At 45.1% G+C, this 16,902-nt stretch overlaps 1 long non-coding RNA gene across 2 annotated transcripts in view; it reads left to right on the top strand.

Moving 5' to 3' along the window:
- Nucleotides 1–11,398: 11,398 nt before the first annotated feature.
- Nucleotides 11,399–16,902, top strand: part of LOC123369883 — a 115,937-nt gene continuing 110,433 nt past the window's right edge. For both annotated transcript variants that reach the window (XR_006579171.1, XR_006579172.1), the window contains exon 1: nt 11,399–11,808. This is a non-coding gene — a long non-coding RNA (uncharacterized LOC123369883). The remainder of the gene's footprint in view (nt 11,809–16,902) is intronic.

A 16,902-nucleotide genomic window follows, 5' to 3' on the forward strand; every position in this document is an offset into this window, starting at 1 on the left:
CAGCATGTGTCACTCAAATTGAAGTCCCCCAGAATCACCCAGCTTTATTTCCGACACATTACAGATATGTGTACAAGTAGCTAGTGTGACTTGGGGTCTGTAGCAGACACCAACTAATGCCCCAGCTTGTGCTTCATCTGTTAGGACATTGATCAATAAGCATTCAGGATCATTTTCCTCTAAGTTATCAGTGACTTGGAAACAGATTATGCCATTTTTTACACTCCCCAACTCCCCCTCCCACCGACTTGATCCTTCCTAAATAGGTTATAACCACTGATTTTAACATTCCAATCAGGGGAAATCATCCCATCAGCTTTCAGTAACACCAGCTAAATCAATTCCACTTCCTCTTGTCTGTTACCTGGGCCCCTTGATACTTTAGGTTTGGAGAGTCTTGCTACAGCATCACTCTCCAGCTCAAGCCATCCGTATGGCATGGCCAAGATGAGGGGGAGTGGGTCTCTTGCATGTGGGTTGGATTAGATGACCTCCTGAGGTCCCTTCCAAACCTGATATTCTATGAGTCTATGATTCTATCCAAGCAAGAGCAGACTACCTTAGGGCTACTTAAACCTACATAGTCTCCTGAGCATCTCTGAGGATTTAACGGACATGCCCAGGAGCCAGAGGGAGGTGTGAGAAGGAGCATGCTAAAGTGTGGAGAAGCTCTTGCTATTTAGTTCTCTTGCTATATTCCTCTTTTTTCATTTAGCCTTTGACTCTCCCTAGCTCAGTCGCTGTCCCACCTGGAGACTCCCTGTCATTCAGTTCGACTCAGTGGGCCAGACTGAAGGTGATGTCTAAAGGGACCATGTGTAAGGATATGTTGGTAACTATGTGCGTGGGCCATGTCTCAAATTTGTGTAGCCTTTTTTTATTTGAACATTTGAGGTCTACTTAGGATTCCTGAGTAACAGCTATCTAGTGACTACCTCTCAGAAAGCCGTGCTGGAGATCTCGTTCAAACAGAGGATGATCATCCCATCAGGCACGTGTGAACAATCCCAGCTCAGGAGTTACCTGTCAAAATCAGTGGCAGCTACTGATATATGAAAGTGGGTAGGCAAACCTGACACAACACTGCTGCTTTCTCTGACACTGGGCCCCGTTCTTCTGTTAGTTTCCTTCTTATGTCTCACTCTGAGTTTCATACGGAGCAAGCTCTGCCAGGCCCACCTGCTCTGGATCTGCTGTCCCTCTCCAGACAGATCCAAGACTCGATGACCTCCTGAGGTCCCTTCCAACCCTGATATTCTATGATTCTATGAATCAGAACAGCTAATTCTGTGCGTTAGAGACAGCGCCAGAATCCCAAAGGGACGACGTGTTGTGCCTATCACAAAACATGCATTGCCTTCTCTGGGAGCAGGACTTAACCTTTAGGTCCTGATTCAAGAAAAGTACTTAAGCAGATCCTTAAGTGAGGGAGGGGGGGATTTTCCATCTCTTACTGTCTTCAGATCAAGAGTGGATGCTTTTCTGGAAGATATTCTTTAGTCCAACACAGGTTATTGGGCTCAATACAGGGGTAAATCAGGTGAAATTTAAGGAGGTCTGATAGACATGTAGAGTTTGGACTGGATGATCTAATGGTCCCTAATTGTGGAAGTAGCAGAGGTATTTACACAACTACCATTGCTCATGATTGGGAAGAGCTGAAACTATAACCTCCACTCAGTTTCCCTTTCCTAATGGCAGTGGACAAATTAGATGTTTCTTCTGAAATATGTTTCTTTGCCCTTTTCTTTGTGGATAAGGAGGAGGGCCCTGAAGGCCAATTAGACCCTCAAATCTCAGTCTGGCAAGGGGCAGCCTACTTACACAAATTGATTTGGGGCCAAGGTTTTGCAGTTTTGATGGTGCTTGATGAAGTCATGCAAGCACAACACACTTTTGAGACCTGCCCCACTGACACCCTTCAACGATCTGCCATATTTATTACTGTGATTGTGCATTTGACTTTGAGCACTGGCATAATGCCAGCCCCATTAGATGTGTCCACTGTAACCCCAGTTCTTAAAACAACCCATTAGATTCTGATGGACTCTTCAGCATTGATTGATGCCTGATTTACCCTTTCTTGCTAAAGTGGCTGGATGATCTGTAGCCAAATGGTTCTCTTTCTGTGTGTTTTCATTCTGTGGTTTGATCACATTTCAGCATATGAACAACACCACTCCTCACTGTTCATGATAACAGGTGGGCCACCATCTCTTTACAACTGAATATTTTAGCCTCTTCCGCTGCAATGGATCTTGCATTTGCTCCATATCATTTGGAATCCAGCTAGCTTTGACAGCCATTGCACTCAGCTGGGTTAGATGATACGTTCTGATCTCGAATGGTATGTTTCTTCTGATGCCACAAAGGGTTCTCTGTTGGGCTAATTACAATTCAGCCTCTGCACGCAGCCTTTGAGCAAAATGATCTGAAGATATGGATAAGAGATCAGTTCTTATGCAGATGACATGCAGATTTATGTGAAGTTCATTCCTAATTATTCCTTCTCTTCTTCTGTTTTATCAGTTTTTCTTGAGGACATGGAGGCGTAGATGTCAATTCTTTTTGTATGTCTTTAATACTCCTAAAACTTAAATATTAATTATTGGTTCCAGGCATCAAGTTAAATATGCTGCTTCTTTCTCAAAATCTGATGATCATGATACAGCTGTCATATCTTATAAGCCCCTATTCAGCTGTCCATCCTTATTCAGCACAGCACTTATGTACATGCTTAACTTAGTCAAGAGTCAAATTCGGCCCTGGCTTAAGAGTTACAGCTCCATTAACTGTGGCCCTGGGCCTTTATGTTGGTTAGTCTTGCTTTAGTTGCCCTTCTTTCTTCAACACAGAAGTTAATCGTCTGTTACTTAATAAACATGTGGATGTGCTCTTTTTCTTTCCTTTTCAGAGAGAGAGAGAGAGAGAGCTCTTGTCCATGCTTTTGTGGCGATCTAAATTAAGGGTTGAAAGACTTCACTCATTGACATTGTAGCTCGTTCAATCAGCGTCCTGAAATCAGAGCAGAGTGCAATGGCTAGGATTCTAGCTAATCGTAATAAGTTCCAGCGCATGATCCCCAATCTTGGCCTACCTGCTTAAGGCCCAGATCCATTGAAGGACGTCCATGGTGAGGTGGCAGCTGCGAAAGGGGTCTGAGGATTTCACTTTACTCCTGGGGGAATTCTGCACCACTGAGCATGCACAGAATTTATGTCCCCCACAGATTTCTTTGCTTCCTCACAGAAAAATGACTTTTTGACAGAGAAGCAAAGGGAAGCCATAAGAGTGGTCATGTGACCCTCCCCAGCAGTATGTTTCGGGTGCCCAGGGCAGCCAGCAGAGAGGTAAATCACTGTGGGGAAGAGAGTGGGACTGAGGAGGACCCAGCTGCTGGCTCCTGCCCGGCACCAGGCTCAGCTGCTAGTCCCAGCTGGGCTGGGGAGGACAGGACTTCCTCTTCCCCTGCATGACATCTGGGGCCATGTGAGACTCACCCACAGATTTCTCCCTGACTGTAGGAAGCTCTGCAAACTCTCCCCCCCACACACACACCTCCCATGTGCTTTCTGCACCCATCATTCCTCAGCTGCAGGGAGAGGGATCACTGTACAGGGAGCTGCTCCCCCATCCGCCCAAGCCCTGGGCATCCAGACCCCCTTATACCCAGACCCTCCTGCTGAGCCTCACCACCCCCACACTCAGAAACCCCCCACACCCCGATGAGCCCCACTCCTCCTGCACCTGGACCATCCCAATTAGCCCCACTCCCTCTGCACTTGGACCACCTCAATGAGCCACCTGCACCTGGATCCCCACCCTACTGAGCCCCAACCAGCTGCACCTGGATCCCCACCCTACTGAGCCCCACTCCCCCAGCATCTGGACCCCCTGATGATCCCCCCACACTCAGATCCCTCTGCCAAACTCTATCCTCCCCACACCCAGCCCCCTGCCTCCCATTGAGCATCAACCACCTTCACCTGGACCCCCCTGCAGAGTCCCATTACCATTTCCCCCAGAACCCCCCAACAAGCCCCTGTGCATCCAGATCCCCCCACATCCAGACCCCCACTGAGCCATCTGCACCCAGAATGCCCCACACAGAGCCCTCTCGGGGTTTGTCTACACTACAAAATTAAGTCGACTTTATCTAATTTGACCTCGAGCCTCCGAATTAATGAAGTCGATTGTGCGTGGCCACAACATGCTCATTGTCTCGATGGAGCACATCCTCACTAGCAGCGCCTGCCATTGATGCACAAAGCAGTGCATCGTGGGTCGCTATTTCAAAGTGCAACTTGCTGCAGTGTGTTTTGGGAAGTATGTGCAATGCCTCATGGGACCAAAATATCGTCGCAGGGGAGAATGGGAACATTGCTCCCTCCCTCATATCAATGGCAAACAACCCAGTTGTTTTTGCGTCTTAAAACTGCTGCACGTACCACAGAAGCATGGAGCCTGCTAAGTTGTGCACTCTTGCTGTGAGCATTTCAAACACCTCGTGCCTTCTCCTGCGGTATTTCCAGAGCTGAAGTAGGGCCCATCGTGCAGAACATACCAATTTCCTGCAAGCAGCCCTGCTGCAAGCCATTGAGAAAAAACAATTCACAGTTGCTGCCGGCAGTCACAGAGCAGATGCATTCTGTGGAGTGCCATTTCTGGTCCCGTGAAACAAGCACTGACTGGTGGCACCGCATCATTTTGAAGTGGCTGCAGAGTTTTCGAATGTGGAAGGCCACCTTTCAGGAACTTTGTGCAGAGCTTTCCCCTGCCCTGCAGTTCAGCAACACAAAAATGAGAGCTGCTCTGACAGGGGAGAAGTGAGTGGCGATCGCTATTTGGAAGCTTGCAATGCCAGACAGTTACTGGGGAATCCAATTTGGAGTAGGTAAATCAACCATGGGAGCTGCTGTGCTCCGAGTGTGCAGAGCCATTAATTGACTTCTGCTATGAAGGGTAGTGAGTCTGGGAAATCTGCAGGACATAGTGGATGGTTTTTCCGCGATTGCATTCCCTAAATACAGTGGGGTGGTGGATGGAACGCATATCCCCATCTTGGCACCAGATCAACTTGCCAAAGAGTACATAAACTGAAAGGGATACTTTTCAATGGTGTTGCAAGCGCTGGTGGATCACAGGGGGCATTTCACCGACATCAACGTAGGATTGTCGGGAAAGGTTCATGATGCGCGCATCTTTAGGAACTCGGGTCTGTTCAAAAAGCTGCAATCCGGGACTTTCTTTCCAGACTACAAAATTAACACTGATGGTGTTGAGATGCCTATAGTTATCCTGGGGGACCCAGCCTAACCGTGGCTCCCATGGCTCATGAATCCATACATCGGCCACTAGACAGCAGCAAGGAACGGTTCAACTATAGGCTCAGCAAGTGGAGAATGGTGGTTGAACGTGCCTTTGGTCATTTGAAAGGGCGCTGGAGAAGTCTACTAACAAGGCTGGACCTTAGTGAGGAGAACAACCCCATGGTTATAAGTGCCAGATGTGTGATCCGTATTATCTGTGAAAAAAGGGGTGAAATTTTCCACAGGGGTGGGCAGTTGAGGCAGATCGCCTGGCAGCCATTTTTGAGCACCCAGACAACAGGGCAATGAGAAGAGCGCAGCAAAGGGCGCTGCGTATCCGCGAGGCTTTGAAAAGCCGTTTCTGTAACGAGTCACAGTCACGTGAGCTGCTTGTCTGCATTGTGCTTTCCCAAACCTTCACCTGGCTTATATCACTGTTCCTGTAAAGCCAACCCCCTGCCCAAGCCGACTGCTTCTACTCAATAAAGAACATTTATTTCTCATTTACTTTAATTAACAAACATAAGTAAAGAGGGGAACAAAAAAAAGGTAACTTATGGGGAAAGGGGTTGCAAAGTTGGAAGGGGAGAAACGTTTTCAGCTGTGTAACATAACATCGCATTCCAGACCATCAAATGTCGGTGAATGGTGCCCCCGAGTTAAGTGAAAGGGATAATGGGATTTTCACACACGCCTCATGGAGCGCTTGTGGGAGGGTGATTATGCGCCAGGCGATGCTGGCTGGCTGTCCACCAGGGTTTACAGAGGGACTCTACCTGTTCCTCCAGTTCAACCAGACGCTGCAATTTGGCTGCTTGGTCCCTCATAATCCAAAACATCTCATCCTGCGTCGCACACTCTAGCTCACTGGAAGCTTTCCTGCTCTCCATGTCTTACTTCTCGGACCGTGAAATCCTCCACGCTCTCAGCTCGGTGTCAGATGTCCTGGAGGCGTTCATTATCTCGGTGAACATGTCCTCTCGTGTTCTCTTTCTCCTTCTAATCAGCGAAAGTCTGCTTTCAGGTGTTGATGACCCGCTGAAGGACACATTTCTAACTGTCAATCAGGGGAAAAAATAAAGGAGCCATTGTACATGAATAAAATGTTTCCATAGCAAGGCCGTTTTCATTAAAAAACCCAAAACACCCTTATTGCATTAGGTGCAAGCCATACCTTAATCAAAATCTGTAACCGTTCACTGTGCTGTCTTGCTTCTCCAGCCATGGTGAGTATCCTCCCCACCCTGCCCCGGGTCATGGGTGACCGCACTTTTAATGAAGTTTATGACAGGCTCATGTCAGGAGCAGAGGTAGTTAGTGGAACAATGGCCCTTCCCCATAGCACCGCGGGAAGTTGTTTACAAATGGGGCAGGGGGGAATGTTTTCATTCCCAAATTGCGGAATCCCTCATGTGGGGCCTCAGTCCTCTATCAGCCACTTTAAACGACTTGCTGACCCACGCCGAGCCCAGTAAAGGCACATTAGTGGCCGCGTGGTTTTGCGATCTGGAATGTGTGTGTGTGGGAGGTTGGTCTACATGCCCCTTTTTTCCATGTAAAAGCGCTTTTAATGAAACCTTCCCCCGTTTCCCCTAGGCGACCCTATGTGATATCAGTCTCCTGAGGGTAACAGAAGCGGAAAGGAAGGAAGGAGATGCTGCAAGCGTCTGGGTATAGACCCAGTCCTTATGCTGCTATGCTGTGTACTGCAGTGATGCCAGCAGAATTAATTCAGAAGTTGCATAGGAAAGTGTCCAATCATGGTGGAAGAAATAAGACTGCCCTGCCTAGAAACCTTCTGCAGAGGATTGCAGAGTACCTCCATGAAAGTTTCCTAGTGGTATCCTTGGAGGATTCCCGGGCTATCCCAGCCCACATAAACAGTCTTTTCCGGGGGCCACCTTCTGCGTAGCTGAAGCGGCCTCTTGTAAGCAGAGAACCACAGCACCTTGCTTTTTCTTCACAGTAAACATGCAGTACAACCGAATGTGTGTTCCCGCTAAAGTTTAACTGGACTTTGATTCTAACCAGAGGTACCTTCCCCAGCATCATGGTTGGCCACCATGATGTCCCACAACCCACAGGGCTCCAGGGTTAAAAATATTTCCTGGCTCTCGGGGAGAATGTATCCATCGCTCATCTGTCTCCCATTCTCCTCCTCTTCCTCATCCACCATATCATCCTCCTTGTGGTCTCTAGACTTACACTCCTATGAGGAGTCCATGTTTCTTGTGGGGGTGCTGGTAGGGTCACCCTCGAGAATCGCATGCAGCTCGTTGTAGAACCGGCATATGTGGGGTTCAGCACCAGAATGACTGTTCGCTTCCCTTGCCTTCTGGTACACTTGGCGAAGTTCTTTTGTTTTCACACGGCACTGCTGTGTGTGCCTCGTGTAGCCCTTCTCCCCCATTCCATGAGCAATCTTAGCATAGATGTCAGCGTCTCTTCTGCTGGATCGGAACTCTGCCAGCACAGATGCTTCTCCCCACACAGCGATGAGATCCACCACCTCCCGCACAGACCAGGCTGGAGCGCGTGTGGGCCATGTGGTCTCCATGATCAGCTCTGCTCAAGCTGGCACGATCCCAATGCTGATCAAACAGGAAATGGGAAATCAAAAGTTCCCAGGAGCGGCTGTTTCCTGTGTACCTGGCTGCAGTGCAGCAGAGCTGAGAATGATCTCCAGAGCTGTCAGAGATGAGCATTGTGGGACACCACCTGGAGGCCAATTAAGTTGAATTACCCAATGATGCGTCTGCACTACCGCATAGTTGGCCCATGAAAATCGAACTTAGCGCTACACCTCTCGCAGAGGTGGATTACAGAAGTCAGCATCAGAGGCAACTTAGGTCAATGTAAAGGATCTGGCTGTGTAGAGACATACATTAACAGGTCAATTTAAGGCGCCTTCCTTCGACCTAACTTTTTAGTGTAGACCAGGCCTGAACCCACACCTGGATCCCCCCACACTAAGCCCATCCACACTTGGATCCTGCCTGGCTGAGCCTGCCTGCCCGCATTTGGTGCACCTGGCGCAGAGGGGCAGGGTCCTGGGGTGTTTCGGTGGCAGGTCTGGTCCTAGCGCTGTGTCAGGGTTGGGTGGAGCCTCCCTGCTGAGTCCATGTCCTGGGGGTTGGGGGGAGCTGCACAGTGATCTCCCACCTCTGTGCATCCAATGGCCCGTGCTCCCCAATTTGCAGAATTTTAAAATATTGTGCACAGAATTTTTAATTGTTTGGTGCCGAATTTTTCATTGTTTGGCGCAGAATGCCCTCAGGAGTAAAGTGTCACTTGAACCTAACCCTGGCAGTTAGGCACCATTGCAATGCCTCACTCCCTTGGTTGATTTGGAGCCAAACTACCTTTCCGGTTTCTAATTACATCTAATGAGTTAGCTACACATTATTCCCAGTTACCGACTGTACAAGGGCTTATGCTCTTCAGTGCCGAAGAGTGTCACTTTGGAAGGTCCCATTTTCTGCAACTATATTGTGGAGAACGGATTTGTTTTCAGCATGGTGTTTGCTAACAATCTGCAGAGCAAGAGTTAGTGGCAGAAATTATTCAGCAAATAATGGTAAAAGGTCCCCTTCATTTTGCATCTGTTGATTTTCTAACATTGTGTTTGATTGTCACTATAATGTTCTTGTAAGTAGTATGCATTTGGGCCTTAACTCCTGCCACAACCCCCTGGTAAAGGACTCACGATATGCCATGATAGTCTTTTAAGAAGTCACTTATCCAAAGGAGATATTGTTTCAGACTATCGTTGTGTCAGCTGTTGAACTGATTACTGAGTAGAAATCTACTGCCTGCCTATTCAAGGGGTTAACTCAGCACTGACATCATAATTCAGTATGAAAGCCAGCAGTCATATTTTTATGAAGCATAGGCCACAGAGCCAGGGGAACAACCCAGGTCCGGTATCCAAACCTGAGTGGTGCTGTGACCCCTGTGCACGAGGTCACAATGCCACTCACTCATATTTGGAGAGAGCGGGTATAGGAGCTCATTACCAGGGGTCGGGGGTCAGACTCCTGATGGGGAGGGGCATGCCTGAGAGTGGAAGGTGGGGCGGGTGAAATCTATGCCCCCCTCACATTAAATGGTTCTCTGCCAGAAGTGTCACCCTCCAAATGAGATGTCAAACTCTGTCCATTCTGGCATTTCACTTGTGTATAATATTAAGGATTCTCTTATTAAGTGAAGATGTCTCCTGGCCAACTTTCCTTGTCTAAAATGCCAGTATCCAATAAGTGACTCCTATGGAGACATTCATAAATGAATGAGATGCCATGAATATCATGGACAGCTATTGGACTGCTTTCAGGAATATGATTCATTCCATCAGAGAACTCGGTTATTAATGTACCTTCTCACTCTGGGAAGGACCATCTGAAAATTAGTCCGTGCCCAAACAAATGTCTCCTCTTTTATGAAAACCTATGAGCTTTATATTTATGACCCTCTGGCTGGCCAAAGATCACAATAATTGTAACTTATGTGCATAAAATACATGTGATATATAATAAGAACTTACTGCAAAATATATAAAAAGGTACCACATATAAGTAAATTACATTTCAGAGCAAGTGGTAAATCGTTCTTTGCAACATTCATGAGCTGCATCTAATTTCTTCAGGATAGACAGTGTCACACTATTTCTGTATGAATGAATTAGTCTCTGAGCAAATTAACTGGAGAAATAATATAATTAAATGTTATTTCTTCTCCATGACTAATGTGTTATTATAAGACATGGAAGATTGGGCAGATGGATGGAGATTCACACTGACTGCTGTATTAGTCATTTGCCATTTTCAATCTCTCCCAGATCCTCAGCTTGTGTGAATCTCCATTGCTCCCTTCACTTCAGTAGAGCTATCCTGCCTTACAGAAGCTTGATCCTCTAAGCCACTTGTTTCCCTTAAAAATTACCTTGAGCCATAAAATAGGTTTTATTACATTTAATGTTGGTGATGATACTATTATTAATGGAAATGGAAAAGTTTAGATAGATACACTTTACTAATCCCCAGCCGGTTTTTATGACCCAAAGAGGGACTGAGAGATGAAAGATTTGGAACAATCCTAAAAAACTTTATTCATGTGTGTAAATCTTGCTCACACCGGTAGTCTCATCAAGTCAATGTGACTCACTCGCACCGGTAAGTGTTTGCAGGATCAACCCCCAAAAGCATATTTCATATAAACCATATTGGGTCATAATCTTTGCTCATCTTTACTCCTTGAATAGTCGCACTGAAATCAATAGCATCAATCACAGAGTAGGGTGCTACTCATTGTGATTAAGAATAAAAGAACCTGGGCCATTGTGAAATAGAGCTGATGGAAAAAAAATTGATGGAGGTTTTCAATTGAAAAATGCTATTTTGTTGAGATTGAAATGGTTTGCAGGAACGTGTCAATTTCAACAAGTTTCCAACAGATTTTTTAAAAACGACTTGCATCAAAATAGGGTATTTCATTTTGACTTTCTCATTTCATTTTAAATTTTAATGTTTTAAAATCTTTAATTAATTTTAATATTAATATGTTAATGTTATGTTTTGACATTGTGTGAATGTTTCCAAAATAAAATATTTTTGACATTATCATCTGTAGTAAGTTTTGAAATTTCCATTTTGGATCCTGATTTGGGATGAAAGGAAATGTCAAAATGTTGGCATGTCCCAAGGGGTTGAAGTTCCATTTTCTGAACAGTTCTTTTGTGAACACAACTGGGCAAATACTACAGAACATTCTCTGTAAACACTTGTTCAATGTTTTCAATAAATCCACTTTGTCTGTGCTTGCACCCCTTGTGTATTTGCTTTCTTTCAATTTCCTAGTAAATGATTACATTGGCAGGAGTATTCCTGGAAACAGCCAATTTTAGGAGAATATTCATGGAAAGCAAATTCTGAAGTCATAAATGTGAGTTTCCCACTGGACACCTGATGTTCAGACTTACACTCATCTAATCAGGGGACAGAAACACCCCATGTGATCTACAGTTTGTATGCAACAACACAGCTGAACTGTGAATACTGAATACTTTCAACACATTGTTTGCAAACCATCTACAGAGCAAGAGCTATTCACTGAAATTGTTCAGCAAATAATGGTAAAGTTTCCCCTTAATTTTGCATTTGCTGGTTTTCTTAGCAGGGATATGGCCAATGGCTGCCCCTGTGAGTCAGCAAGCCTTGGAAGGACATGTGACTTGTTCATGTGACTCTGGACTCCATCTTGTGGCAGTGATTTTCCACAAACTGTTTGTGAGCTTTGTTTGGGACAGGCAAATTCCAAGGCATGGCAGAGGGTATAAAAGACCCTTGAAATATCTCCATGTTGCCTCTTTCCTGCTCTGATTCTTGGGACAATGGATTTACAACTAAAAGGAGCATATTGACTATAAACCCAGGATCTTCCAGAGTTACCAGAGACTTTACAAACGTCACTGCTACAAACCTGATATAAGAACATTACAATCATTGTAAGTATATGATCTATTAACCATGTTAACTCTTTTTCTTTTCTTTATTAATAAATTTTAGATTGTTTTAGTTACTGAAGGGTTGGCAGTAGCATGATTATTGGGTAGGAGCTGAGTTATATATTGACCTGGCTATGTGGCTGACCTCTTGAGATCAGAAGAACCCTTTGTTTGATGAAATTGGTTTTCAGGAACCATTTAACATGAAGTCTGGTGTCTGGGTGGTGAAATGCCTAAGGAGACAGCATTTTTGACTTCTTGTTAACCAGTGTGGTGAGACAGGAGTTTACTTTTGTTATTGGCTGGGTTTCTCTAATGATAGGCTAACCACCAGTTTAGGATGAGTCTGCCCTATTTCTCAGCAGTTTGTCCTGAATCTGGTATTCTCAGCTGTCACCCACTGAGGCATGGTGACTCTAGGGTTTTCAGAACCCAAAGCAGTGGTAACTTAACTGTTTTCCAGGCAGTGTCAGGAATAAATCTATGGGGACACAGCTCCTCCATCTGATTGATACAAACCATAGTACTTTTATCTAAAACGACTCTTTTTTGAGGTCCCAAGCACACATATTTTTGTTATAGTGATAGGTTCAGAGCACCCGAAGACATAATTACCAAAGCCTGAGATAGTTTTGAGTGAGTAACAGCAGGTCACTGTTGGCCAGTTGCCTTCCCACTGGGGAGTAGGGGTCAGAGAAGAGACTCCCAGGATTGCTTCCAGGAACTGCTCTGGGGTATTTACTATTACCTAATCTTTTGTAGCTAACTTAAACAAAGCACATAACTCATAGTGACTCCTAGTGGATCACCAATTCTCCTAGTTTGAGCAAAGTACTCATTATCTCTCATCAAAGCATTTCTTGTCATAACAACAGTAAAACCTATATGTGAGGAGCACTTAAAACCAAGGTTGCCTGTCCAAACATTCCTTCCATTCTCATGGCACATTAACTCTGTCCCATCCTCCCATTCTGATTAGCAAAACTGCAAACCACGCAGCAGTTTGCCTCTCAAAGCCCTAAAGATTATTCCTAGCTTTGTGGTATTTGGTTTTCAGCTAACAGTGGCTGGACACACAAAATGGCTGACTGAAGTTTGGTCAAATTCTTGGGTTACAGTACCTCATCCCTAAAATAATGTAAATGCAACACACCCCCACATGTTTGCCACAACTCCACATTTCCTAGTATTTGCATTTGAACACTTAATAAACTCTTGCATTCAGACAGGGTAAAATGATGTCTCTGCAATCCTCACAAAAAACCCATGGTCTAGTGAATGTATAGGGTATTCAACACCATGGTATCGAGCACATACATTCTCCATAATTTATTACGATTTACCCACCCAGCTCTAATTCTGGGCAGACTCTTCCATAGTTGCCCTTCATGTGCTCATGGGAGTAGTGGCTGCTTCAGAGCAATGAAAGGCACCGTGGGTCCCCTTTAAAATGTTTCCTTAGAGCTTTTTACCATTAGCTAATTGTCACAAAGGCATGCTGGTCCTTTAAGGGAGACAAGGGTCAAGCATGAGCCCTGTCCTGGTTCTGTATGGAACAAGGGAATTCTGGGAGTTGTAGTTCCGTGAGGGACCCTGGGAACTGTAGGCTGCAGCAAAGCATGCTGGGAAGGAATGCCTGAAGACACGAAGATAGAGGAGAGCCAAGGAAATGATGATTTAGGAGGAAGCCTGTGAAAGACCTGCTAGATGGAGGGTCGGCAATTCAGTGGAGTAATAGACTGTGATCTTCCATTGAAGGGTGATTGGCATCTGGGATAGGAGGAGAGGCATGACCTGGAGCGGGCACCTTCTTTTATTTTGGGTGTCAAAGGCAGAGGATTCTGGAGTGGGGAGGATGATTCCCCTACATTCAGGTGGGAAAACCAAGGGGGGACCCTGGGTAAAGGATTGTGTTGTTTCTTGTCACCCTGGAAGGGGAGGACTTTACGGTTGCACTAGAGAGTTAAAGTACATCCATTCACCCAACCAGCTGGAGGGGAAACTGAGGCACAAACTCTCCTACCAGCCTGGGCAGCCTGAGGGACAATGAGGCAGGGGTGCACCTGATGATGGACCAGGTAAGCCAACCACCTATACTAAAGCCATTAATGTCTTAGTGGCATTCTCCATTCTAAACCAGAGCCTCAGATGGTTATGGTGACTGGGGGTTGTGTGTATTGCCTCCCTGGTCCTGTTTGTTTCCTGGTTCCTGAACTCAGTGTTCCCATTGCTGTGTCTGTGTGTGTGTCTGCAGTATTTGGTGTGTGTGGCCTGCTGCTACATACCTGCCATTTGGACTGTTATGTTTTGTTCAAACTCTTGCTGACTTACCTGGTTCACGTTTATTACATGTTCTGATTGACCAATCCCTGTGTGTCTAGCTTCAATTTCCTTCTGTTTTTGGAATTGCTTTTGTAGGCGCATCAGAGCGTAACACTGGTGTAAACTGTTGTAGTTCCATTTAATTCAATGGCTCTTTGCCAGTTCACACAAGCTGAGGATCTGGTCCTGTAAGATCATGGAATGCCTACTCCCACTTGTAATCTTTGCCTATACGAAAAAAGGTGCTTGCTACATTACAATGAATGTATATAAGCAAAACTGTGAGGGTTTAATTGTGTCTTTCCCTGAGAATGTTGGAACTGTTAATGAGCAAAATTCGGAAGGTCTGAAGACAGATTTTGTTTTGGAGAAGCATCCAAAAAGTCACATCTACATCTAGACCTTAAATCTGAAACGTTGGGCTGGAAATCTCATGAAAAGAGAATTTCTCGTGAGATTTCCAGTACTTCCTGGTTTGAGTCACATGAGACGTCATGAGAATAGCCTCTATTTATTATTATTTGTATGATTCTAGGACCTGGTATCTCCATCCAATGTCAAGATCTCATTGTGATGGGCACTATACAAACACATAGCAAGAGTCCTAGTATTGACAAAAACATTGAGTCAGGCCCCCAAAATCATAGAATATCAGGGTTTGAAGGGACCTCAGGAGGTCATCTAGTCCAACCCCCTGCTCAAAGCAGGGCCAACACCAACTAAATCATCCCAACCAGGGCTTTGTCAAGCTGGGCCTTAAAAACCTCTAAGGATGGAGATTCCACCACCTCCCTAGGTAACCCACTCCAGTGCTTCACCATCCTCCTAGTGAAAAAGTTTTTCCTAATATCCATCCTAAACCTCCCCTACTGCAACTTGAGACCATTACTCCTTGTTCTATCATCTCGTACCACTGAGAACAGTCTAGATCCATCCTCTTTGGAACCCCCTTTCTGGTAGTTGAAAGCAGCTATCAAATCCCCCCTCATTCTTCTCTTCTGCACACTAAACAATCCCAGTTCCCTCAGCCTCTCCTCATAAGTCATGTGCTCCAGCCCCCTAATCATTTTTGTTGCCTTCTGTTGGACTCTTTCCAGTTTGTCCACATCCTTCTTGTAGTGTGGGGCCCAAAACTGGACACACTACTCCAGATGAAGCCTCACCAATGTCAAATAGAGGGGAATGATCACGTCCCTTGATCTGCTGGCAATACCCCTACTTATACAGCCCAAAATGCCATTAGCCTTCTTGGCAAAAAGAAAATACAGAAAGTAGGATTTAAGTGGTTCCAAGTAGTAGCAGACAGAACAAAGTAAGTTACCAAGCAAAATAAAATAAAATGCGCAAATCTATGTCTAATCAAACTGAATACAGATAATCTCACCCTCAGAGATGCTTCAGTAAGTTTTTTCTCAGACTGGACACCTTCCAGGCCTGGGCACAATTCTTTCTCCTGGTACAGCTCTTGTTCCAGCTCAGGTGGTAGCTAGGGGATTCTTCATGATGGCCCCTCCTCTGTTCTGTTCCACCCATTTATATATCTTTTGCATAAGGCGGGAATCCTTCGTCCCTCTGGGTTTCCACCCCCCTCCACTGGAAAAGCACCAGGTTAAAGATCGATTCCAGTTCATGTGACATGATCACATGTCACTGTAAGACCCCAAGCCTTCATTCCTCCCAGCCTGGCTCACAGGAAGGCCTGCCTGCAAACAGAGCCATCCAGTCAATTGTCCTGGTTGCTGGGATCCATTACGATTCCAAACCACCATTAATGGCCCACACTTTGCATAATTACAATAGGCCCTATGAGTTATATTTCATATTTCTAGTTTCAGATACAAGAGTGATACCTTTATACAAATAGCATGACCACACTCAGTAGATAATAAGCATTGTAATAATACCTTACAAGAGACCTTTTGCATGAAGCATATTCCAGTTACATTATATTCCCTCATTATCAAATTTTTATAAAATCATATAGATTGCAACATCACACCTACCCTCCACTGTATCAACCACTCCTTCCAGTTTAGTGTCATCTGCAAACTTGCTGAGGGTGCAGTCCACGCCATCCTCCAGATTATTAATGAAGATATTGAACAAAACCAGCCCCAGGACCGACCCTTGGGGCACTCCGCTTGATACCGGCTGCCAACTAGACATCAAGCCATTGATCACTACCCGTTGAGCCCGACGATCTAGCCAGCTTTCTATCCACGTTATAGTCCATTCATCCAGCCCATACTTCTTTAACTTGCTGGCAAGAATACTGTGGGAGATCGTATCATAAGACTGGCTTAAAATTATGAGGGTTTTTTAAATAATAAATGCTGGGTTCTCTTTATTTGCCTTCTGATTTGTGTTCCTTTAGAGTGCACTGGCTTTCCATTTTGAAGTTTCTCTCCACAACCCTGTCTCTTTCTCTGAAAGCTGAGACTTGCAATGCTGCTGTCCCTGCCCTGAGTAATTTACAATCCTTTAAATATGGCATCGTATTTTGACACTTGTGTTTCCCTTTCTTGCTAGAACTTGGAAGAGCACAAAGATGAAGAATATCTATATTTAAAAGTTAACTCAATTTTTGACTATAAAAAATAAAAAAAAGCTTGGTGTGAATTCACTTCAAGTTCTGGGTAAAATGTTTGTTTGCTTGTTAGTTTTAATGCAAACTGGCTCATCCAGCCTAAGATACAAGTTTAATATTAAAACTTAAAAGTCAGCTATTTGCCACCTACGGTGTCCTTGAAAGACTAAATCTCTGAGCAGAGA

This window comes from Mauremys mutica, chromosome 4 (genome assembly GCF_020497125.1).
Source record: "Mauremys mutica isolate MM-2020 ecotype Southern chromosome 4, ASM2049712v1, whole genome shotgun sequence".
Classification (NCBI taxonomy): domain Eukaryota; kingdom Metazoa; phylum Chordata; order Testudines; family Geoemydidae; genus Mauremys; species Mauremys mutica.